General features: G+C 37.2%; 1 protein-coding gene across 46 annotated transcripts in view; it reads left to right on the forward strand.

Moving 5' to 3' along the window:
* The window catches only part of ZBTB20 (zinc finger and BTB domain containing 20), an 847,908-nt gene that overhangs the window by 367,104 nt on the left and 454,999 nt on the right, over positions 1 to 25,805 (forward strand). For 3 of the 46 annotated variants that reach the window (XM_086405180.1, XM_086405376.1, XM_086405437.1), the window contains exon 1: positions 24,687 to 25,078. The exons of the other annotated variants lie outside the window; for them this stretch is intronic. The gene's annotated coding sequence lies outside the window, so the exon portion shown is untranslated. Of the gene's footprint in view, positions 1 to 24,686; positions 25,079 to 25,805 lie in introns of those variants that run through there. 46 annotated transcript variants of the gene reach the window in all.

Below are 25,805 nucleotides of genomic sequence, written 5' to 3' on the forward strand. Positions count from 1 at the left end.
GAATTTTGGTTTTCTAAGACAGATCCACTGTGTGGTTGACACTTTGAGTGGAAATATTTGGTATGGGGAATAGATTGTGGTTTGGATTTGAAGAATCACAACAAAAAGATGAATTCAGACCTTTACTTATTAAAATGGTAAGAATCAGTGTTGACTATAATTACTTCCTCTGTGATTCCTATTAACATTGGAGTTCGATTTACTGGTCCAAGCAAGATTTTACTTTTCTCAGGTCTATAAATACTATGTCACAAAAGAAAGCATATTTTTCATCTATTTCATGCATCGTCATAGTCATCTTCCTGAAGTTCCTGTCATTTATAATAAGCATTAAATAATATATAGTTCATTTCTATATAGTTGATAATTATGTCCCTGAAATGGCAATAAATCTAGGTAAATAAAATAATAATAATCCCCCTTAGAAAATTTATCCATTTATGAATATTCATTCATCCTTTCATTCTTTCAACCTAATGTAAGGACTGACTGCATATCTGATTTTGAACTGTTCTGAATACACTGGATAACAGAGTGATTAAGATGGAATAGCCTTAACAGAAAGATAAATAAAAAAATAAAACCTGATGGAGGAAAAATGCTGCCATGGTGACTTTTAAAGAAATTAAGAAAATTAATTTTTTTCTGTTCAGTGTATTCATAATTAGATAGATAGTTCAAATGGTAAAATTCTGAAGAGCAAGCAGTGTGCAAAACACCCACATGTGGCAATCTACTCTGTAGATTTAAACAAGACCAAATCAGAAGAATTCAAGGTCAATAAAAACCATTAGCAATTTATATTTGTCCAAATATATTTCTGCCGTATTTCCAGAATGAGTTAAAGTATAAATAACTTACAAATATGTATTGCCATAACATCCACTTCCTCATTTTACATAGAATGAAAACCTATTCCATCTTAATCACTCTATTATCCAGTGTACTCAGCACAGTTCAAAATCTGATATGCAGTATGTCCTTACATTATGTTGAATGAATAAAAGGATGAATGAATATCGCCTAACTGAATAGATTTTCTAAGGGGCATTATCACTATTTTATTTACCTATATTTATTGCCATTTCAAGGACATAATTATCAGCTAATAGCCATGAACTCAGGTGGCTCAACTAGTAAAGAATCTGCCTGCCAGTGTAGGAGATGAAGAAGACTCGGGTTCGATCCCTGGGTTGGGAAGATCCCTTGGAGAAGGAAATGGCAACCCAGTCCAATATTCTTGCCTGGAGAATCCCATGGACAGAAGAGCCTGGTGACTGAGCAGTCAGATGTGACTGAGCACACACACAAAATTACCTTTATTTGTCCAGCCAGAAGTACTTACATGCATGCTCAGTCATGTCAAACTCTTTGCGACTCCATGGACTGTAGCCCACCAGGATCCTCTGTCCTTGGGATTTTCCAAGCAAGAATACTGGACTGGGTTGCCATGCCCTCCTCCAGGGGATCTTCCAAATGCAGGGATCGAACCTGCGCCTAACCATGCCTTCTGTGCTCCTGCATTGCAGGCAGATTCTTTACCTGCTGAGCCATTGGGAAAGCCCCTGCTATTACTATTTACTTATTCTCTCATCTTCCACAGCACATTGTATAGGACTCTTGTTGAATTTACTTTCAGACTTTTACCATGGTTTATTAGTCTGATTACATTTGCTTCCCACATTGTACTTGTTTCTTCTGCCTTCTAAAGTACTATATATAGATTCTCAAATATTTGTGAGTTTTTTAAAAGAAAGCTATGGGGGGAAACACAAAATTTACACAAATTAAGACTTTAAAAATATTTTTTCTTACTGAGAGCATTTATCCCCAGCACAGAGATCAGTGATCCATTGCCAGATCCATGGCCAGTCACTTCTACCTCAACACTTAGGAGTGTCTAAGAGAGTCTTAGCTCTTTTTGGGGGGATTGTTAACTCACCTCCCCCATTGTAGTAATTGTTACTAATTAACTATTTGATTTATTCAGTGAAATTTTACTGAGCAACTGTTGAACAAAAATGAATGGACTACTTTTTGTCCTCAAGTGGATCACTGTACAACCGGGAAAAAAAAATGCATGAACAAATAATTACATAGTAATTATTACATAGTAATTACATGACATCGAGACATACATAAGAGACCGTGGGGTCATGTAAGTGGGGTATTTACACCTTCACTTTCCTCTTAGAGTGTTCTCTCATGTTCCTCACAACGTCAGATGATATATGCATCTTCGTAAGTGTCTCCTGCTCTCTCATTTTCTCCTTTGCCTTTTAAGAGTCCCCTCTCGGTTATTTTAAGTCAGAACCAGGTGCAGCCTTTTAGCTTATTCCTTTTAAAAGAATGATAATCCCTGTCTCAAACACATCTAAGTAAATCAAACTGAGGCTTTTCCTCATACTACATTATTCATGCTGAGCTGGAATACTGGTATGAATTAAATTAGGCCACAGATGGAAATACAGAATACTTAAACAAGTCTCATTAATGAGAATGCCCTTACCCCCTGAAAATGTTTAAGGCTTGTACATGTTAGTGGCAATGGCTGTTTATTGAGTAGTTACTATGTGCCAGTTTCTGTTCTAAGAGATTTATAAATGAAGTTCCATTAGTTCATCGTCCTCACTACTACTCTTGTATAGTCACTGTTGTTATCTGATTTTACTGTTGTTTAGTCCCAAAGTTGTATCTGACTCTTTTGCAACCCCATGGACTGTATCCCGCCAGGCTCCTCTATCCATGGGATTTCCCAGGCAAGAATACTGGGGTGGTTAGCCATTTCCTTCTCCAGGGTATCTTCCCAACCCAGGGATTGAACCCAAGTTTCCTGCATTGCCAGGATGATTCTTTACCATTTAGCCACTTGGAAAGACCAAGTAGTTTAGTGGCAATCTCTATAGGCATATATATATATATATATGTATATATTTGCCCAAAGTCAACTAAAAGGCAAAGCCAATATTCAGCCCCAGGAAATCTGACTCCAAAGCCTACACTTTTAACAAGTTTACATAGTTCCTAGTAGCAAACGTCCAAATTAAAACTTATCTTTATGTAACTCTAAAAAGTATTCAACAAAACAAAACAAACAAAAAATAAAAAATATTCACATTTTCTGTATTTTGGAGGGTCTAACCTTTATCCTAATATAGATTTTAACAATGGTCTTTATATTTCCCTTTAATTTGCATATATGCTGGGGAAGTGAGTGGTGATGTGCCGAATAAATGAATGGACAGTTACCATGTTAGAAGTGTTTGTTTATGTTAAGTTATGCAAATCCCTAGAGGTAAATCTGTCTAAACTGTTTATATGTTAACAATCTAAGAAATTCTTTAAGAAACGGATGCTGCCATCTTTGTATTGTTCAAGCCAGCAAAGACCTGGATGAACATTAGAAAATGCATCTCTGCTTAGTGCTCTACTCCACTGAAAAAACTCTTCTCTTTTCTGCTCCCTCTCCTTTATCAACTTTCTGCTATTAAGTCTTTTCTGTTTCTTTCATGTAGCATCCATTTTGTGTCAAGGCAAATATTAAAATAGGCTTTATTAAAACGCTCACATATTGTTTCTTCATCTGTAAAATAAGCAATTGGATTAGATGATCTTAAATGTTCCTATGGGAAGACTCTATGATCTATCTATATATGATGGAGATCTCATTTTATTAAGAAAAATATACAGTAATATGTAACCAAGACACATCATAGTAGTCATTGATGTACAACATTTTTATCCATATTTAAAGTCTGATTTTATTCATTACTGATTCATAAAAATTCACTAAACTGCTTCAGAGAAAAAAAGACTAACTTTTCATTTTTTTGTATGTATAATTTGCCTGTGTAGAAGGGGACATATCAGTCTTCCCACTTTGAAGATCTAAGTGCATATCAAATTTTATTAATTGGAAAACTTATACTAAGTAACTAATGACTTGTGACTTTGATTAATTTAAGTCCCAGAAACATGATGCCTAGAATGCTGTAAAAAAGTTTTGTTCATTTTAAATGTACCCAATTACATCTTACATTGTTCCAAAATATATCTTTCTTATATCTTATATGTTCTTATATCTTCCCAAAATACTCTTGATTTGAATGTCCATTCATCTCAATTATTTCTCCATCACAGTAAAATATATTATTCTAAACTAATCCTCCTATATTTGTTATGGCTCAATGTATTTGTTATGGAACAGTAAAGATTTTTAACTTCCAGGATCATTATCTGTACTAAAGGAGTAAAGGTACTTTCGTATTAGTATTTTTTTTTACTCTTTTATTTATTTATTTATTTTATCTCTTCAGCAAGCAGTGTTTTATTACAAAGTTTGGAAAGCCAAATGGGTCAGTCCACACTGATCCTGGCCACCCGTTCTCCTGTGCCTTGAGTTATATGTCAGCTAGTTACTCCTTAAGAATTTATTAGGTGTTTAAGAGCTAAGGGAAGCTTTGTTTGTTTGTTCAGTCACTTCAGTTATGTCCAGCTCTTTGTGACCATATGGATTGTAGCCTACCAGGCTTCTCTGTCCATGGGATTCTCCAGGCAAGAATACTGCAGTGGGTTGCCATGCCCTCCTCCAGGGGATCATCCTGACTCGGTGATCAAACCCACATCTCTTAAGTCCCCTGCATTGGCAGGCAGGTTCTTTACCACTAGCACCACCTGGTAAGCCCCAAGGAAAGCTACTTGAAAGAAAAACATATTCTCTGCCCTCCAGTAACCCACAGAAACAACTGGGATGGTGATAAATAGGAAAGGTAACATTTGCCTCCTGAGTTGTTGGGAGGGTTAATACATGAGTAGAGGGCAATTATAATTATATGGTGCTGTGAAAACCTGTACCACACTCAAAGCAAAGATATGCATTCTGACCTTCCAAAGATAAGGTGTACATAGTGTTAAAGCAAATGAAACAGTGAGACATGGGAGTATGAGGAATTTGTACCGATTGCTGTTCACTCCAGATAGTGAAACTCTGAAATCCTGAATGCTTGAACTGCCTCAAATCAGGGTACAGCTGGTAGTGGTCGGAAGTGGAGAAGAAATGCAAGGAGATTCTCATTATTCTTCCTTCCCCAAATGTAGGCTCATGGGGACAAATACCAGTTTCTTTAGCGTCCTGGTACCCTGAATGCCTTGGGATATCTTTCTTCAGTGTCTTAGTTGTCTTAACCATAAGTTTATCATTTGTTTATTTTGTTAAAAGATAAGAGTATTGTGTTTTCCTGTTTTTAAACCTATTGTCAAATGAATACTCAGTGGTAGCCAAAAAATAAGCAACCACCTTTAATATACTTTGTCACTGGAGTATCAACTTCAAAAGGATAATTCAATCTCTATTTGCTTCTCAAAGGTCCTGAAGAATAGAGTCAACATTTCTAGTTGATTTTTTCAATTCTATTCATTTGCTGATTGATCTAGAATCTCTTTAGGCTCCCCAGATCTTTTATTTCTTCATCTATATTAGTGGTCTAGGTCTACTGACCTCAGGTTGTTTGTGAAGATTAATGGCTGGTTGTTGAAAAGCCCAATAACTGAAAAGAATTATGGGAACTGAGGAGTCGTTCTTGTTCTTTTAAATAATACATCTGCCATAGATTTTTAATGATGAACTAGAGAAAATGATCAACTGAGCACTTTGGTCACATAATAGTCTTTTTGCTATTGGACCACCCCAGATTTATTTTTTTTAATGCATCTACTTAGGAATTCTTGGGTTTAAGTTCCAAATTATCGCTGAGTTAATCTTAAAATGAACTATCCTTTGAATAGCAAAAAGAAAGTTACTTCAAGTGCAGACAAAAGAGCTTCACTTTTATAACATAGTCTGTATGTGCAAAATATATATGTGCCAAAACAATTGTTGCTGTGGTTCATGATATTACTGACAATTTAAGAGAAAATGACTCCTAAGACATTATATACAAGTGTTTATTTTAAAGGGAAAATACATTTGCCCTACTTCATAAAATATGCAAACTAATATTAGAAAATTGGAGTGTTTATATTTACAATATGTAGAATCTGTTAAATGATCTCATGTACTCTCTTTTCTGTTTATTTTCACTCTCAACTTGCTGTAAATCACAAATGCTTTTAAGAACTCCAGCATCTCCACAAAGAGTTTTGTCAAGTCTTAGCACCCTATTTTTCACTCCTTCAGTTTGAAACTTTGGATGATTTCAGGAATGTGCTAAACACTGGAGCCTCAAAGCAGTTACCACGTGTGTTAGTTTCCTGTAACTGCCTAACGAATTACTACATACAGTATATCAGAAACTTCTCTCACAATTCCGGAGGCCAGAAGTCCAAAATTAGAATCAATGGGCTGAGATCAAGACATTAGCAGGGCTCTGTTCTTTCTGGAGGCTCCAGGAAAGAATGTTTCCCTGTCTTTTCCAGCCTCTGCTGACTGTCAACAGTTCTTGGCTTGTGGCTGCATCACTTCAACCTCTGCTTTCATGGTCAATTAACTGTCTCTCCTGTGTCTGCCTGAAATGTCCCTTTTCTAAGGATTCATCTTATTGCATTCGGGACCCATGTAGCTAATCCAGGACAGTCTCCCATCTTAGAATCCTTAACTTCATTACATCTGTGTAGTACTTTTTCTCATATAAGGTAACAGTTTCCAGGGATCAGGATGTGGCTATCATTTGTGGGGAAGGATGTCTATTTAGCCTAGCAGACCATTTTTCCCTGTGTACCTGTTACTCATCTCCTGCCTTGTTTTCCCTTCACTTCTACCAGCACATTCAGCCAGACCAAAAAAATATAAGAGATGTCCAAAGATTTCACTTTCCTATTCACTCTTTATATTTTAGGCTGGACAAGTGGGCAAGTTACACGACAAATCCAGGCATTAATATTTTATAAGATTGGATAAGGCTAGGTCCATGAACAGTGGTCTTCAGATCTGTGTATTTTGGAGTGCTTCCCCAATGGCTCAGCAGGTAAAGAATCTGCCTTCAATGCAGAAGGTGTGGGAGACACAGGTTCCGTCCCTGGGTAGGGAAGATCCCCTGGAGGAGGAAATGGCAACCCACTCCAGTATTCTTGCCCAGGAAATGCCATGGACAGAGGAGCCTGTCGGGCTATAGTCCAAAGGGTCACAAAGAGTAGGACATGGCTGAACACACAATGGACTGGATTGGATTTGGCCTAATTCACATAATTCTTGTCTTCATTCTAAGGAGATTTGCCTGAACAGCCCCGGTTCTGCCTTCCTCAGGGTTAACCTTCCCCCATCATTGTGCCTAAGGCAAGGAGAATCCAATGGCTCAATCAGATGTCAGCTCCCTGTCACACTCCATTCAGGAGAACTGTATGCTGCAGCTGTGGGTCCTGAATGTTTCTCCTTATGCTATGTAATGAAGAAGGACATTGCAGAAAGGTGGCTGTGGGGAAAACATCTGGAAGAAATAAACTTCCTAGGATCAAAGGGCTCCGTGTGCAGCCCAGAGGGTCCTCAGGGTGCTCCTCAGAGCAAACAAACAATTCTCTTGATGAGTCACTGCACTTTTTTTTTCTGCCAGAAGCCCACATGTGTTGCAAGATCTCAAGGAAAATGGGTGGAGTATGGAGAGACGGAACATTAAAGAAGGCAACAAGAGGGATTTTTAAAAGATCCTAATCATGTGAATAAAGGAAATCTCAACATGATTACAATCCTTAATATGCCCACCATCCTTAACATTGTATCACTTCTATTGCAGCAGATTAAAACTATGGATAACAAAATATTTTTTAAAACACACATTACAAAAGCAGCAGGACAAAGAAAGGATGTTTGGGAAGAATACAACACTCTGAAACAACATATTTTTTTTTCCTCTAACACATGAAAATTGGCAGAGGAGGGGGAAGCCCAGGACTATGTCCCAAGCCCTAGCCAGTGGCATTTTACTGAGAAAAAAAAAGTTACTTATGAATCAGTACAGCCATGCTTTGTTCTGCATGAGTGTTTTAATAGAGCGAGTGTAATATAAGGATCAGGTGGGCTCATGGGAATGGAACAAAAGGTTTTGTAAAATTAAAGCAAAATAATTATAGCTCTAGGTGCAAAGCGAGCATACTCCAGCAGTTGATAGCGAGGACCTGCTCAGAATGGAGAAGGGAGGGGGCATGTTGGAAGTTTTTTTTTTTTTTTTTTATTCACTAACAAAGGCTTTTAATAGGTAACAGTTGTAAAGCGTCTTTGAAAGTAATTAATGCACCCACACAAAAATTTATTAAAATGAAAATTTAAGGAATTGTCTAAAGTGAATTAATTAACAAAAAAAGAACATCATGCCTTTCTTATTTTTTAAAGAGGGAGAGAAGGTTAAGCAAAGCAGATTTTTATGAGATTGCATTTTAAAATGTTCCTGGTTTATTTAGTATCTGAATAGCCCTTAAAAAAGAGAGCTGGCAGAATTTATTATTATCCACCCCCTTTAGAAATACTAAATTGGGACAGACATAAAATGGGGATTAATTTGCTGTACCTGAGACTCAAAGTTCCTCACGATTATGATAACTCTTTATAAAATGACTAAAGTTTTCAGCAAGTTTCACGGACCTATAGTAAACAGAGTGTAGTGTTCAAAAGAAAAGTATTTTTTCTCACATGGTCTTCATCCTACATAATCCTTAACCAGGCCAGTAGAGCGACACTTGCAGTTGTGACCTCATGCAACACAAAAGGAAAGCTGCAGAATGTGGTGTTAGAAAGTTTTACATCATGTATTTCCTGTCTCTACATAAAAAAATTAACTACATTTATCCTGTTTCTACAAGAACTTTTAATCACTCTATTTGTTTCTCTTTGTTTTTTCATTTGTATTATTTCATACTGTGATATATTTATAATGCAGACTACATACAACCTGCTAAGAATTTACCCTTTATTGTGAGAATCATTTCTAATTGATTACAAAAGTATCTGTTTGCAGCATGATGTTATAACTCAAAAAAGTTTTAGGTTCTGAACTTGAGCATACCTACAAAAATCAAGTTCTCTAAAACTTCCATGCCAAAGAGTCAATGGAACCTGCTGCCTTTCCTCCAGGATTGTTTTCTTCTGTCAAGGCCAGAATCTGGATTGCCAAAGGGAAAAAAAATGTGAATAAGAAAGAAAATTGTTTGGAAGCTACATTTGAGAAATGGCTCTGTCAATGCCATAAAAACTACGCAACCATACTTTTTGAAAATAATTTTATTTGCATGTATGTTTGTAAGACAACTTGTATAGTGGGGAAAACACACCCCAGTACACATATGAGTACATTTGCTTGGATTCTGTCTTCCTTATCTCTTAAATGGCCATTATCATCTTATCTTTGTAATCCTTTGAACTATTCTCTGATTTTTCTTTCTCTTTTTCAAGACAGTGGACTTAGTTGGTACGAGTACTGTAGCACCATTGGTACAATACACTTGCCTGTGACAAAAAGGTATATTTGTGAAGCTTCTTGTTAAGGACACTGCATTTAAATTGGCTTCCCAGGTGGGTCAGCGGTAAATAATCTGCCTATAATGCAGGGACTCAGGTTGGGAAGATTATCTAGAGAAGGGAAGGGAATGGCAACCCACTCCAGGATTCTTGCCTGAAGAATCCCCATGGACAGAGGAGCCTGGTCGGATAGAGTCCATGGGGTCGCAAAGAGTGGGACACGACTGAAGTGACTGAGCGTGCATACCTTGTGATCCTTGTCCTTTAGTCCTTGGTTATTTCACTTTCTCTGGGGATATAACTGAAAGAAGGAAAATCAAGGGGAAAATGTGTTTGTAGTGCCAAGAACCGGAGAAGGCAAAGGCACCCCACTCCAGTACTCTTGCCTGGAAAGTCCCATGGACGGAGAAGCCTGGTGGGCTGCAGTCCGTGGGGTCGCGAAGAGTTAGACAGGACTCAGAGACTTCCCTTTCACTTTTCACTTTCATGCATTGGAGAAGGAAATGGCAACCCACTCCAGTGTTCTTGCCTGGAGAAGCCCAAGGACGGTGGAGCCTGGTGGGCTGCCATCTATGGGGTCGCACAGAGTCAGACACGACTGAAGCGACTTAGCAGCAGCAGCAGCAGCAGTGCCAAGAACTGTTTGTATTCATAATGTGGGTTCCCATTCCAACTCTTTACCACACAAATTTAAACTATTGTATCTAGTAGCCATTGAACTAGAATGGTATATTCATTTCTATTGCTGCTATAACACATGACTACAAATTTAGCAGCTTGCAGGCTCATTCAGTTCCTTGCGGTTATATGACTAAGATCTCCTTTTCTTTGCTGGCTGTCAGCTAGAGGCTATCCTTAGCTTTTTGCACACAGGCCCCTATATCTTTAGGCAAGAGTGCTTCAAATCAATATCACCCAGACTTCTCTCTGTCTTCTCCATATACCACATCTCTTTTTCAAATTCCAGCTGGAAAAAAGTTCTCAGCTATTAAGGTAATTAGATTGGGCCCACTGGATAATCTAGGATCAGTTCAGTTCAGTTCAGTCACTCAGTCATGTCCGACTCTTTGCAACCTCATGGACTGCAGCATGCCAGGCCTCCCTGTCCATCACCAACTCCCAGAGTTTACTCAAACTCATGTCCATTGAGTCGGTGATGCCATCCAACCATCTCATCCTCTGTCGTCTCCTTCTCCTCCTGCCGTCAATCTTTCCCAGCATCAGGGTCTTTTCAAATGAGTCAGTACTTCACATCAGGTGGCCAAAGTATTGGAGTTTCAGCTTCAGCGTCAGTCCTTCCAATGAATATTCAGGACTGATTTCCTTTAGGATGGACTGGTTGGATCTCCTTGCAGTCCAAGGGATTCCCAAGAGTCTTCTCCAAACCACAGTTCAAAAGCACCACTTCTTTGGTGCTACATGACTACTGACTACTGGAAAAACCATAGCCTTGACTAGATGGACCTTTGTTGGCTAAGTAATGTTTCTGCTTTTTAATATGCTGCCTAGGCTGTTCATAACTTTTCTTCCAAGTAACAAGTGTCTTTTAATTTCATGGCTGCAGTCACCATCTGCACTGATTTTGGAGCCCTCAGAAATAAAGTCTATCACTGTTTCTACTGTTTCCCCATCTATTTGCCATGAAATGATAGGGCCAGATGCCATGATCTTAGTTTTCTGAATTTGAGCTTTAAGCCAACTTTTTCACTCTCCTCTTTCACTTTCATCAAGAGGCTCTTTAGTTCTTTGCTTTCTGCCATAAATGTGGTGTCATCTGCATATCTGAGGTTATTGATATTTCTCCCAGCAATCTTGATTCCAGCTTGTGCTTCATCCAGCTCAGCATACCTCATGATGTACTCTGCATATAAGTTAAATAAGCAGGGTGACAATATACAGCCTTGACATACTCCTTTCCCTATTTGGAACCAGTCTGTTGTTCCATGTCCAGTTCTAACTGTTGCTTCCTGACCTGCATACAGATTTCTTAGGAGTCAGGTCAGATGGTCTGGTATTCCCATCTCTTTAAGAATTTTCCACAGTTTATTGTGATCCACTCAGTCAAAGGCTTTGGCATAGTCAATAGAGCAGTGTAGATGTTTTTCTGGATATCTCTCTATTTTAAGGTCCATAATCTTAACTTTATCAGCAAAGTTCCTTTTCCCATGTAACATTTTGCCATGTACTCAAGTTTCTAGGTTTTTGAGAGTGGATACTTTGGGGTATAATTGTTTTGTCTACTACATTCTAGATGAATTCTAGAATAAAGGGTTACTTCCAATATTTATTTTGGAGTACTCTGAGTATTCTTTTTTTTTTTCCTTTTGGCTCTAGAAGCAGAAGGAAAAGCTGCGTGATACTTACAGAATCTATTGTAGGTTTCCTCCTGAAAACAACTTAAACATTTATCCTCATATGTCTCATGGTAAAGAGTACTTCTTTCTCACTTGATAAATAAAACAACTAGAGCACATGAAAAGCCATGTTGGTCATTAGAGCCTGAGCTAGACTGGAAGTTTTCAGGTTTCAGGTGACATTTCAGTTTTATGGTTTATTTGTTTACTGACAACCTTTTATACACCTCAGAATGTGCTAGAACCATAGTGGTAGCCCAACCGGGGAAGGAAAGTAAGCCAAAATTGAATGAACCTGAAATGGGATTCCTAACATATTAATAGAGTTGGTTTACATGGAGGGCTGAGATAAATGCAGTTATAACTTGCTAAGAAATAGGAAAATCTTAAGTCTCTCACTGGCATCTAAGATTTGGTGAGTTTAGGCATGACATAAGGCAAAGTGAAATTGGTCAGATACATGGCAGTGTTCCAATGGAGGGATTGGCAAGGTAGGCTAAAGATGTGGTAGGAGGAATCTGAGTTGAATCAAGACAGCAGATTACAGCTGAAAATAAAGTAGAATTTATAGCATCCCGGGGAAAAGGGACCAGAAATAAATTTTTTAATAAGACTGAAGGAAGCGTTCAGTTCAGTTCAGTTCAGTCACTCAGTCGTGTCCGACTCTTTGCAACCCCGTGAATTGCAGCACGCCATGCCTGCAAGTCCATCAGCAACTCCGGGAGTTCACCCAAACTCATGTTCATCAAGTCGGTGATGCCATCCAGCCATCTCATCCTCTGTCATCCCCTTCTCCTCCTGCCTCCAATCCCTCCCAGCATCAGAGTCTTTTCCAATGGGTCAGCTCTTCACATGAGGTGGCCAAAGTACTAGAGTTTCAGCTTTAGCATCATTCCTTTCAAAGAAATCCCAGGGCTGATCTCCTTCAGAATGGACTGGTTGGATCTCCTTGCAGTCCAAGGGACTCTCAAGAGTCTTCTCCAACACCACAGTTCAAAAGCATCAATTCTTCGGCACTCAGCTTTCTTCACAGTCCAACTCTCACATCCATACATGACCACAGGAAAAACCATAACCTTGACTAGACGGACCTTTGTTGGCAAAGTAATGTCTCTGCTTTTGAAGATGCTATCTAGGTTGGTCATAACTTTCCTTCCAAGGAGTAAGTGTCTTTTAATTTCGTGAAGGAAGCGTAAGAAGGTCAAAAGGAAACAGGTCAAAGGATGATAAGAAGTAGAAACTGGGGACAAATTTCATCTATATTTCATAATTTTTCTCAAGTTGGGTTATGATATCTGGGATATAAGTCTTGCTTTGGACATTAAGAGATTAAAAACAGGTAAATCCACTAGATTGTAAGTTGTTATACCCTTTTTTCAAGGAAGGAGAAGGAAATGGCAACCCACTCCAATATCCTTGCCTGGAAAATCCCATGAACGGAGGAGCCTGGTGGGCTACAGTCCATGGGATCGCAAAGAGTAGGCACAGCTGAGCCACTAACGCTTCTTCGAGGAATAAATTAACTCATCCTAGCAATCTACCATCTTATTGTTTTAAAATATGACCATCTATTTCAAATTAAAATTTAAAAATAGAAAGGAGGATTTCCCAGCTAAAAGACTAATTTCCCAAGTGAAAACAGGGAATATAAGGCCACTCAAATTGTAAAACTTTAACAACTAAATTTTGGATTCTAATTATAAGAGAAGATTAAAAATATACTAGTATATTTTTAAGTCAGTTTTTACCTCTTATTTAATAAATCTAAATAATCAGTTTTATTGACTAATAGGAAGGATAGTTGAAGGTAGATATATGTGTATTTATATTTTTTCTCAAAGTATTCCCTGCTATGCCGTTCATGTATTTATGTTGATTTGATTTGTAAATTATTTGTGAACATGTGCCACCCACTACCAAATGCAAGATTAATAGTAGAAAGTGCAAGCTTATCTTTACAATATTGTTTTCTAATGGGTTGAGTAAGCACACCTTTAATTCCCACACACCCATGTATATGCATGGGCATACATGTACCCATTTATAGAAACGATCCACAACATGTGCACTGACATTTAAGTATGTATCTGTGCACCTATAAAATAGCTAATATTTTCTGTTTCACTGTATGTCATCCACAAAATCCCAGCATGGGAAATAAATGTCTTGTATATGGACCTAGTGAGGTTATATAGCGTCATCCTCATTTCTAAAGTAAGACAACATAAATGCCTGAGTAAGTTATGTGTAATGAACATTTTTTGAGTGCAGTATAGGATAGCAGAAAAAATTACTGCATAAGTTATCAAAGTTCCTGAATTCTCAACTTTGCTTTGCGACCTGTTAGGTATATTAAGCATGTTAATCACGTAGAGCCTGTTTTTTCATTGTAGAATGAAGATAATATCTCTTCCATTTACTTAACAGAATTGAAATCCAAATCAGATGAAATAAAGATACCTCAAGGCATTTAAAGGTTGTGAAATACTATGAAAAAATTATTTTTAAATGAATATAAATAATTTTCATTATTATAGCTAAGGCATGAGCTGTGTCCTCAAACATATGCAGCGTAGTTAAAATGTTGAACTAGACAATAGATGAAAAGTTTATTATTCTTATTTGACTTTTTACACATCTATGACCAAGTCTTCATGTCATTTCTTAAGAATCCTATAAGTTGATATCCACAATATTAAGTAGCATTGCTTTTCAATATTACTGTTATTATTAGAGTGAATATTAAAAATCAGGACAGTATTAGATGTCAGTGCACTATCAAAGACAATTAACAGGGAAGAATGTTTAAAACATGCAGAATCACTAAAATATCATACATCTTACTGTATATTTTTGTTAATTAAATAGTTCATCAGTCTTAAGTTCCAATGAAAAGAGTCAGAAGCTTAAGGGTTGGTTTGGAAACAAACATATTTTTTACGTAAGTGTTTGTTATTTGTTTGTTTTATATCCCGTTTCCCCTTCTCCAAGTCCCTACCCTCTTCTATTTATTTTGCCTTCATTCAGATTCTAGAGCCAAAAGTTCTTTACACTGAGCTAATGAATGGTTAGAGAGTACAAGAATCAGTTTAAAGTTTATATGATCCTTTTGAGAATGCATAAAAATATGCTTCCTATGTGTGTCTGTGTGTATTGTTAAAAGTATGCAACACGTACTTTATATGTCTTGGGAGACATGCACTTTCTTTCCTCCTTGGAGGGATTCATGAATTTTAGCAGGTACATGAGCTTAAAAGTACTAGGAGCTACTAAACTGCAGATATTGGTACCTAAATGAGCATCAATTAAAGGGAGTAATTTTCCTTCCCCACTCCCTTTCAATGATCCCTGTTGTGTCTGAAACATTTGAGTTGGAGTAGATAGTAGATTAAAAAAGGTTAGAGGGCCAGCCAGTGAGAAGGGGATAAGAGAGTACCTCTATAACGGTTTTCTCTTTTTCTCTCCTTCTTTCCTACTTTCTCACCTTCTTGGTGGTGGTGGTGGTGGTGGTGTAGTCGCTAAGTCATGTCTGACTCTTGTGACCCCATGGACCGTAGCCTGCCAGGCTCCTCTGTTCCAGGCAAGAATACTGGAGTGGGTTGCCATTTCCTTCTCCATCTCAACTTCTTACTTTATGGCTCTTATGCTTAATCACTCCATTGTTTTCTTCTTTTCCTTCCCTCCTTCTCTTCCTCCTTCCTTCCTTTTCCTTTTTCTTTCTTTATTCGATTACTCCTCTTCAGAGGAGAAAGGTTAAAACAAGCATTATTTTGAGTTAGGGTCAAAAATGTATTTTTTAATGCTGTAGCAGTATCCCTTTCCTCATTCCCTTCTCTTTTCCATTGATGTGAATGTATTCATTTTACTACTATCTCAGTTTTGAGAGCGTTATTTCCCATCCAGCAGAAGCTGTAGTGCTTAGCAGAAGGCGTTTCTATAGCAGAACTAATTTAGAAATCAATAGAAAGAAAAAGAAATACCTGTGTTTTTTTTTAATCTTTGATTTTTAACATTTTAGCTCCCTACTTGAATGTCATCATCTAAGCTAAAATTTCCCTCAATGAATAGATACAACAAATAAATTGATTTGTGAGTTATTTAACATAGAAAATAGATGAAATTAAACTGTAATGCTTCTATTTAGTGATACAACTGAGTTATTTTAGAGACATGGACAAGGCCATCTCTAGCTTCTATGAAGGATATAAAAAGATTATAGTTTGACCTTCTCTAACAAGAACGTCCTATTACCTTAAAGACTGAATGACTCTCTTCACTTTTTCATTTTACCCAAGAATCTCATTGTACCATCATTAATTTCTTTAGAGGAAATGAGTTTGGGAAAGGAAGAAAAAGATGATTATAATATCATGAATTTTTGTTGACAATTGAAAATGTTGCTAGGCAGAGTTTTCCTTGTGCCCTATTCTTGTAGGATTAGAATTTTCCAGTTGGATTGGCTTGGCTGTCAAAAAGTCAAGTTGATTTTTCTTTCCCTAGATTAAGTTGATAATTGGCTGAATAAAATGTTAAGAACAATTAGGAGAGGTAGGATTTTAAAGCTACTTAACAAAATAAACAAACTTGTGGAACTATTTTGTACTTTTTTTGTAACTTCTCCAGAGAACACATTGTATAAAGTTATGGCTTCCTGTTCCATGAAGTATTTCTTCCTTGACCTACCTGCCATAACTGCTTAGCTTACACTTAAAGGAAAAAAAGTTTCCATTCCACTATTGAATCTTTAAAGAAAAATAAAACTACAGTCTTTTCTTTTTCACACAAAAGCATTCACAGCACTAGTTTTAAAGAGAGCGTAATTCTTACACTAGATGTTTTTAACTCTTTGTTCAGAACACAGGAATGCTACCTTCTCTTGTCTTTCTTAACATCTATAAGACTTTTTATCATTTTCTCTGCCTAGTTCAGATTGTTTTGCTCTCAATACCAGCTACTTCCTCTCATTTTCCTCCACTATCGTTCCACCCCTTCCTTCTTTCTCTTGCTTTGCCTCAGTCTTCTTACTTTGCCCCTGTATTCCTCATACTTAAAATTATCTGTAACTTCTCATCTGGACAAATGTCTCCTAGTTTTGACCCAGACTCAAAACGCATTTCTTAATTGATCTCTTCTGTGTAGCCAGCCTCTTCTCTACCAATAATTCCTCTTGGTAACCATCCCAAACTCACAGGCTATGTAATAACAAAAATAAATTCAAATTTATCTGCCTTGTTAATCAAAATGCTTCTTTTCGGGGTTGGGGACTCTTTAATGTCCTCTGTAGAGCACTTACCACTTTGTCTTGTTAGCAAAGGTGGCAATATCTCAGTGCATTAGCAGAAATTGAAAACTGTATGTTTCATGTATGTTGGTCATCAAACATGAAAGAGTTTGTTTACTTAAAGCATATCAATGACACTTTTTCTGAAGTGAATCTTATATTTTTCAACCTTCTCAAAGTGTTGCAAACATGAGTTAACCTTTGCATAGTGATTCTGTGATCATTATCACTGTAATGGTTTCCTAGGGCTGTAACAAAGTGGTGCAAACGGGATGCCTTAAACAACTAAAGTGTCAGAGATCTGTTGAGTAAAATCAGCAGAGTTGATTTTTTCTGAGGGTTCTGAGAAGAAATCCGTACCATGCCTCTTTCCTAACTTCTGATTGTTTGCTGGCAATCTTTGGTGTTCTTTGACTTGCATCTCTCTCATCTCTGCCATCATCCTCAGGTACTGTTCTCCCCATGTTCACGTCTGTGTCCAAAATCCCCCTTTATAAAGACATCAATCAAATTGGATTAGGGTTCCAGTCTACTCCAGTATGACCTCATCTTAGTTAATTATATCTATAATGACCTTATTTCTAATAAATTCACATTCTGAATTATTGGGGGTTAGAACTTTAACATATGAATTTTGAGGGAATATAGTTCAAACCAGAGCAAATGTAAATATTTCTGTGTAGAGCTCTATCACTTTGATATCTGTTGGACACAATTATATGTATGTTTGCAAACTGTACATAGTTCTTAACCTTGAATACTTCGTCCCTCACCTCCTCTGTTTCTTCTTCATTCTAAGGCACATTCTTACAGTTCCCATTGTGCTTTCTTCTGGAAGTAACCCATCTCTCCATGTAACATGAGTGAAAGACCCCGAAAGATCAGCATAACTGATGCTACTGGGTATTAAGGAAGAATATATAGGTTCCAAGTTAAAGATTTACTGATGAATAAAGATAAGTTTGAACAATTGTGTGTGCTTTATGACATCTTTGTTTGTTTTAGTTTTCTTAAGGACTCTGTATTTTCTTTTATCTGGGTTATTGACCATGTTAAATCATGATATACTTATAGGTGAATATGAGATGGCTGGGTAACTAGAAGTATTAATGTATTATTTTTTTCAAGGAAGATATTAAAGTTAAAGCAATATATTGATTAAAATATTAGATATTGAATTATCTTGTCTACCACTTAGCCAAGAATCTGCCCATTAGTATAGGAAAATCTGAGTTCCCCGTACTAAAATTAGTCATAGATATGAAATTAGTAGAACAGAATTATGCTTTTGTATAGTGTCTATAACACTGAGGTTTTTCAGCAAACATCATGGAAGTTCAGAATTGTGTTGAAATCCAATGCTGTGAGTGGGTAAGGAAAGGTGCACACTCAGTTCTTAGCAGGCAGTTCTACCTGCAGGATGAGGGGCCTGTACCCCCAGGTGCTGACCAAACAGGAGTGGCCCATGTGGTTCTCAGGGCATCGTGCTGATGAGCCACCCACTGTGGTTCCAATTCTGGCAGCCAGAGCCAAAGTGGCTGTTTGATCTTTGGAGTGGCTCCTGCCACCGTGGCTGCCTCTGTTTGTTTTGCCCCGCCCTTTTGTCATTACTCCCACCTGGCCTTATAGAACAAAAAATGAGAAGTGGGAGGAGGTTGTGAGAGGACAGTGCAGGGACATGACTTTGCCAGATACAAAAAGCTGCTTAAGCAGTTCTTGTTCTAAAAGCTTGTATAAGATTTCTGCGACCTATTGGTGAATATATTTTACTTTATGTATCATTCAACAGTCTGCTAAAAACTACTTTCCCTGATTCGGCTTTCTTGTTACTAAGATCTTAGATCCATCCCAGAACGCAGCCAGCCATTCAAATAAAAGGCAATATTGCTTCCCATCTTAGAAAGAGTCTTCCTTAATAAATATATGAATATGCTTAGAAATATTTACTTCATCTTATGCCTTGATATTTTAAAATCAATTCCTCTAAAATACTTGAAAATCAGTTTTGGTGACTTGATTATATTGGTCACTTTTTTTACATTATATGAAATTTTGTTGAAAAGTTTTCATAGATTATGCAAGTTTATTCTAATATATTATTTGATAAAAGTGTAAACATGACTATGTTCATTTTATAGCATAAAAAAGCAAAAAGCTGAGATACTAAATAGGTTATTTAAGATGATTTAGGTGTTGATGTCCTTCTCTCCACTTGATACTGGTAGTATCATTTGGATACTCTGAGATATAGGGCTTTTGCATATGCTCTATGAGATGTTCAAAATATTTTCTCCACATTATCATGATAATATTTTTGTATGATAGATAAAGAGAAGGAAATTGACATGCAAGGGAATATTAAATGACTTGTAGCAAATCACATAGCGAGGTCACTGGAAAGCTGATAAGATCTTGGACTCCTTCCCTCTGTGAACTAGTCATGACAAGTTTTCTGACAAGAAATATTTTTCTCCTTCAGGGAATCCCAATTTTCACACTTGTGAAGGTTGAAGGCTTTCATTGAAAAAGTAATGCCTCAAGTGACAAGGACCTTTTGAGCAATTTAAAGTTTTAATCTTAACCTAACACAGCCAAATATATTGACTACCACTTAACAGTTTATGAATATTTCTAAAATTCTTGTTTCAACAGAATTCTAAATTTGAAACTGGAATTAAATCACCTTTCCCCTCTGTTATCACTTAGTAAAGCAGTTAGATATTAGGTATTTATGTGCATATATAAAAAAGAATATGTTTGGAAACCATAAAGTATATGGAATTTATTTGGGAAAATGATATACAAATATACAAAATAGTATCAGTTTTGAGATGTTTCTATAATAATGTCTCAGTTCATTTCAGTTGCTCAGACATGTCTGACTCTTTGTGACCCCATGGACTGCATCATGCCAGACCTCCCTGTCCATCACCAACTCCCAGAGTTTAGTCAGACTCATGTCCATTGAGTTGGTGATGCCATCCAACCATCTCCTCCTCTGTCATTCCCCTTCTCCTCCCGCCTTCAATGTTTCCCAGATAATAATGTCTGCTTGTCATCATTTTTAACCAGAAGATTGATATTCCCTAAGTAAGGCTGGAGAATTAGGCAGTAGAGATCCAATGTGGCCAGAATTTTACTAAATTGTTGTTATCAAACCTATTATCCAGGAAAGAGTACATGAAGTAGTCATCTTCCATGCTTCTGTGTGTGTGAGAGAGAGAGAGAGAGAGAGTTAGTTGCTCAGTCGTGTCTGTTTGCAACCACATGGACTGTAACCCACCAGGCTCCTATGTCAGGGATTCTCCAGCCAACAATACTGGAGTGGGTTGCCATGTCCTCCTCCAGGGGATTTTCCTGACCCAGGGATGGAACCCTGGTCTCCTGCATTGCAGACGGATTCATTCCCATCTGAGCCACCAGGGAAGCCCCTTCTGTGCTTCTATGTTCTACCAATTAGGAGTTCCAGCTGAGAAATAAACAGATTCCAGAAAGCTCTGACTCAGGATAGCTCACTCAGGCTAGTGTGGCTCAGAAAGCTCCTATACTTAATTGATCTGCTGATTTCCCCATCTGATGATCTCAGCTAGAGGCCATCGAATAAGAATCAATAATAGAAGATCTAGGCAGTCGCTTATCCCAAAGGAATCCTCAAAGGAGAAATGTTACTTACCCATTCAAGTAAATGAGAAGAGCCTTCTTGAAGCCCCTCCAATGACCCCTTCTGTGAAATAATACCCCATTTCACCTACGACCAGCTTCATCACCATCAGTAAATGTGTGTTCCGTTAATATTTACTCTACACTTTAGCTCACTAAAGCTATACAATACTGGAGATGGTTGGACTAAATCAAGGTCAAGTGAGAAGAAAGTATGTGGAAAGGGCATCAGGGTGCCTGGAGTTGGAGAATGCTGGTAGTTAACTGTAGTTAGTAAACAGTGGCATTGGGTTAGTCAGAGGACAGCTTATGACTGTGCTAAGTTCTGTACTCTCCCCAGTGAGTCCCAAATAAGTTTTTACATCTCCATGAAATAAAAATGTAGCACTGTATTCATCACTTGGAAAATTAAGTTTTTTTTGTTCTATAATTACCTGGTAAATTGTTGTGTTATCTATCTCTATTTTGTGGGTCAGCTTTTCTCTGGCAGCTCAGCTGGTAAAGAATCCATCTTCAATGCAGAAGACCTGGGTTTGATCCCTGTGTTGGGAAGATCCCCTGGAGAAGGGAACAGCTGCCCACTTCAGTATTCTGGCCTGGAGAATTCCATGGACTGTATGGTCCATGGGGTCACAAAGAGTCAGACACAACTGAGAGACTTTCACTTCACTTTTTTGTTTTCTTAAGCACCACCATTTCAGCTATATTATTAACATTCTCAAAGGGATTTCCACCAGACTACCAAGTCCACTTTGCTTTAGCTAAGTCTTATTTACATGTATTGTCTAAGGTAGACTTAGATATTACATGTGTCATTTGATTCCAAAACAGTAAACTTTAGTTGTATGTGATAAGCTGTAGCTCTGAACACTTCAAATACCACATTGTACACCTATTCGGGGCTTTTTATTTCTATGTTTTTTAATCCTAGGTACATTATCTCCTTTAATTTTCACAACAAACCATTTTAGAGATAAGAGATTTGAGCCTCAAAGAACCTAATTAATTTGATAGATGGCATACACCTAGTAAGTGGCCGAGCTAGGATTCAAACCTAAGCCTTTCTGACTCAAAGTCTTCCTCTCACTTTTTAGACCATTATCTCATTCTTCTTGTAAAGGTGTAAAAGATTCTGAATTACCTTCTGAGATTCTAAGAAGTTCTAATAAGGGAGAAGGGAGCTGTCATAGCATGTGATGTAATGCTAGTTTCCATCATCTAAAACATGCCAACTCAAGCTAGCTGTCAGTTTGTCTCCCAGTGCTAGCCTATTGGTACAATAAATTATTATTTTCCAGTCTTATTTTGAGACATGTCTCTCATTAAATATAGGGGTTTAGCTTAATTCTCAAACTAACCTCAAAACTATCATAATTTTTCTAAATTAAAAGTAATGATATACATATTATATGTGACCAAGTAACTATCAAGTACTGAAACTGATGGTGCGTGGGTATTAGTGGCACTGGTCTCATTATTTAGAATGAATCCACATAATGCATATCCAGATTCACCACTTGTGAGTTTCATAACCTATTAAATGGAGATGGTAATAGTACCTACTTCATTATATTGTGAGGATTAAATGAGATAATATATGTAAAGTCCTTAGATCAGTTCCTAGCATAGAGTAAGCACTCAATAAATGGTAAACTTATTATATTTAATTATTGCAGAAATAAAAATCAAACAATAACTGGTAAGCACTTGGTAGATATCAGGATTTCCATACATATGTACTGAATAAATTAATAAATTACATCAGTTCTCCAAATTGGCTAGCTGTTAATGATTTATGGTAAATACAATATGCTGGTGGCTGTCTCACTATTGAGTTTAGTATAAAACAAAGTGTTTAATGTCATTAAGAACTCTATGCAATTTTCAGGAGCATGTCCTAGCTCTGAAAGAGCTTTTTCAGTATTGGGGTATCATTTCTTTTCTTCAACATCTTCTGCCTTAGTACTGTATAGCATAAACTCTCTGGTTAGAGTTATAGGTGTGACCACTAAATGGAAATAGGTTTTCCCCCTCCTTTATTAGCCATACAGATATTATTTCTCTTATGGTGCAATGAAAACAGAAATTGTATGTAAGTTTGTACATAGTAAAAGTAGAGAAGTGGCTGGAAAAAACAGAGTCAGTATATGCTGGGAATGCTTCCTATCTGCGTAAGACAACTGAAATACACTGAAAGTAAGAATGACATACACAGTCACTATTTGTACCAGTTATGGAGGCACTCGGAGAAGGCAATGGCACCCCACTCCAGTACTCTTGCCTGGAAAATCTCATGGACAGAGGAGCCTGGTAGGCTGCAGTCCATGGGGTCACTAAGAGTCGGACACGACTGAGCTACTTCACTTTCACTTTTCACTTTCATGCATCAGAGAAGGAAATGGCAACCCACTCCAGTGTTCTTGCCTGGAGAATCCCAGGGACGGGGGAGCCTGGTGGGCTGCCGTCTATGGGGTCGTACAGAGTCGGACATGACTGAAGCGACTTAGCAGCAGCAGCATGGAGGCACTGCTTACTTTTCTGATGATGTCAAGATATTACAATATAGGGAATCTTTTTTCTTAAGAAATTGATTTTAAAATCCTGAAATGTTTTATGATTATGTACCTGACTTTATCATGCTTTGAATATCATAGTTTATAAATAACTGGTAATCTAATTCTAATGAAAGTTTTAGAAAGGGTTCAAAGGTTTGCTCTGCTTCAAATATTCCTTTACCAATGATATTACTCCTCTACCTTTCGAAACAGTCTATGGATCATTTCTAGAAGCCCTGCCTCATACATTTATACATATTTATGTCATTCCTTCTGCTATATTGTATTGTAGTTTTATGTTTAGATTTTCCCTTTTTGAGTCTGGTGGCTAAATTGTGAGCTTCTTGAAGACAAAAACTGTGTTTTATTTATCTCTCAAAACATAGTATTATTCAGTTCCTAGAATTGAGTAGGGTGCTCAATAAATATATATCCAATAAATTGATGAACTTTCAGTCACACACATACACACATATATTAGATCAGGGCATGAGTAGAATGTCCTATATCTTTGCATATTCTTCAAATGCTTATGAACCTTTTAACATTCCTTATAAACAGATTGATATATCTCTGAATGTTCTGGTCACTTTGAGGGAAATTTTCTAATCTTTGAAAAAATTCTTTTTTTTTTTTACCTTTTCTTATTCTTTGTTTTTACTTTGAGCATCATTTTTGTCATGGACACAAGTGTGCTGTCAAGTATTGATTGTTTGACTGGACCATACAGTATTTTGAATCCTTAGTTTCATTCACACATTGCCTGTTTGGTAGCTTTGGTCAAGCACGTTATCTGTATGTTACATAATAAATCCATGGATTGTTTCATTTAACTAGAAAAATAAAAATCTTACTTTCAAAAAAGTTCTCAGCATTTAATACAGTGCTTGGCATATTGTTAGGACTCAATAAATGTTTGTGGAATGCATGAATAAGTCAGCCATTATTGTTAACTGTTTTGAGGTATGAGATTAAAAAAAAAAAGACTAAATGAAATGCCCAGTATCAGGCAGCCGGGGGGACAGCAAATCTGACATTCAATAATTCTTACCTCTGTGTTTTTAGACTGTTACACAAGCTCACTGAGAAGTGCTGTATATGTCTGATTTCTCAACTTCACCCTGCAGTAAACTTTTGCAATCTGGAGGCTAGAGACCTCTTTTGTAAATGTTGTCTGCCCGATGACTGTGTTGGCACTGAGAGGGCCTTAGCAGATAAAGTGGAGGAACATATGGCTCCCATCTGAATACAAATTGGTGGACATAACGTGGTAATTCAGCGGAGATGTCCTCTATATTGTAAACCGAAAGAGTATGATTAGAGGTGTTTATAAACGGCGTCTGAATTCCCCCCACACACACACCCTCCCCACCTCTTTCCACTGTAGTTTTATCGGCCTGAATCATAGCCATCTAGCGTCCCAGGCTCACTGCGTTATTTGTTAAAATGGCCAGCGTGAGGAATTATTAATTAAAGCTAACAAATCACCCTGACGAGCTGTGCCCTGGCATGGCTGAAGGTTGATTGGCGAAAGTGTTCTCCTCTAGAGAAAAGACTTTTTGTGCTTGTGACGCAGTCAGGGACGGATTATTGAATATGCAAGTTAGAAGAAAAATCACAGGACAAGCAAATTGAGTATTTACTGGCAAATAATTGCTCTCTTAAGCTGTGGCTCTCTTCCTAAATTCTTAACATTCCCGAGGGTTAGAAAGAAACACAGAAAAATGCATCGGTACAGAGTACATTTCAAAAAAATTACCTAGACTGATGTTTCAGACTTGTGCAGGTAAGTGCGATTATGTGTGCGTGGAAAGTGAAACAACAAGGGGAAGCAAGGGGAAAATGGGGGAAATGTGTAATCTGGTGGGTTTTTAAAAATCAATTTGTTGTTTATTGAAATACTGCTCGGCGTATTTCTGCATTGACTGAGAGTTTAGTTTCAGTGTTGGATTTATTGTGAAAGTTAGAGAAATAAGAAGGAGGGAGGTTTCTCAGAGTTACTTTGTGCCTTTATCAGCAGAAGAGTATGTTAATGCTTTGCCCCAATAATAGTTTTAAACTTTGCTCAGATATTTGTGGATATTTGTATAAAACTATCACTTGATTTAAGACTCTTCAGTTATTCTCAATATTATTCATTATGATCTGTCTTAAGAGCATCCCAAACATGTTTGGGTACAACTATTGCTTTTACTTTTCAAAGTAAACTCTGTTTTACATTAGCACCAAGCTAGTCCTTGTTCAGAATTTCTAAAAGGACATTACAGTTCCGGAATAGTTACTTAAACTTCAGGCTTCTGTAATAACCAGAGTGTCCTTATTGTCAACTGTGTGGTCTTTTTATCTGAAGTGTTAATCAGACTACTGAGTTTCGTGGACATTTTAAGATAAGTGAGACTAGGTTAGAGACTTTTTCAAAAGACATTTAAATACATAAAAGCATGAGTGTGGAAATGAAGGCTCGTTTTATGTATAAAATACTGACATTAAGAAACAGAGATGTATTGCTAATA

The sequence above is a fragment of the Bos grunniens genome, chromosome 1 (assembly GCF_055505025.1).
Source record: "Bos grunniens cultivar Pamir isolate PY7600 chromosome 1, Bosgru_T2T1.0, whole genome shotgun sequence".
Classification (NCBI taxonomy): domain Eukaryota; kingdom Metazoa; phylum Chordata; class Mammalia; order Artiodactyla; family Bovidae; genus Bos; species Bos grunniens.